We start from the raw sequence: 646 nt of genomic DNA, 5'->3' as shown, positions 1-646 counted from the left end.
CATGCCCTCTCTTCCTGTCAGCCGGTGGCTCCGCTCTCCTCTTGAGTCCTCCGTGGCCACGCCACTGACTCTGGGCCCAAGAGTCCCCGCCTCCTCACACTGCTTGCCAACCAGGTCCCCTACTTGGTCCACAGAAGTCCACTGAACAGTGTAGGGCTTAGCTTGCTGCTTCATTGCTGCTTTTACCCCTTTTCCCCCATCAGTGATGTCTATGGTCACCAGTCAGAGCGTGCATTTCTGTTGAGTCTTAGTCTTGGAAGGGGGTTTACATTGAGAGGACCTGGCCACTTGCCTTGATGTTTCCTAGGGTAGCATTTTGTTTGTTCTTGTAGTAACAGTCCATCTGCCTCCATTTTTCCTGCAGGTCTTTCTTTCAAGAGGTATCTTTTATTCTTCTAGCCGCTCCAGGCTTGTCTGCTGGTCCTTTCAGTGGAGATTTCTCATCTCTGGAGATCTGGATGTGGTTCCGGTTTATACCTATAGTTTTATGTATTACAAAGGCTCCGCAAGAAGCCTCGTTTACTGGGTATGCTGTAGCCCCAAATTAGGTGTTGCAATCAGTCATAGGCAGAAGACGGACTTACAAAACTTCTAGTGTGATGTTTCTGACTATTCCTTTCTTTCCGTCTCCAATGTCTACTCTATA

The 646-nt window shown here is 48.6% G+C and overlaps 1 protein-coding gene across 1 annotated transcript in view; it reads right to left on the bottom strand.

The window, feature by feature from the left end:
- The window catches only part of CADM2 (cell adhesion molecule 2), a 535372-nt gene that overhangs the window by 135626 nt on the left and 399100 nt on the right, over nucleotides 1-646 (bottom strand). The gene's annotated exons all lie outside the window — the stretch shown is intronic.

This window comes from Chrysochloris asiatica, unplaced genomic scaffold, assembly GCF_000296735.1.
Source record: "Chrysochloris asiatica unplaced genomic scaffold, ChrAsi1.0 scaffold00068, whole genome shotgun sequence".
Classification (NCBI taxonomy): domain Eukaryota; kingdom Metazoa; phylum Chordata; class Mammalia; order Afrosoricida; family Chrysochloridae; genus Chrysochloris; species Chrysochloris asiatica.
This window is presented reverse-complemented; position numbering and strand designations above follow the sequence as displayed.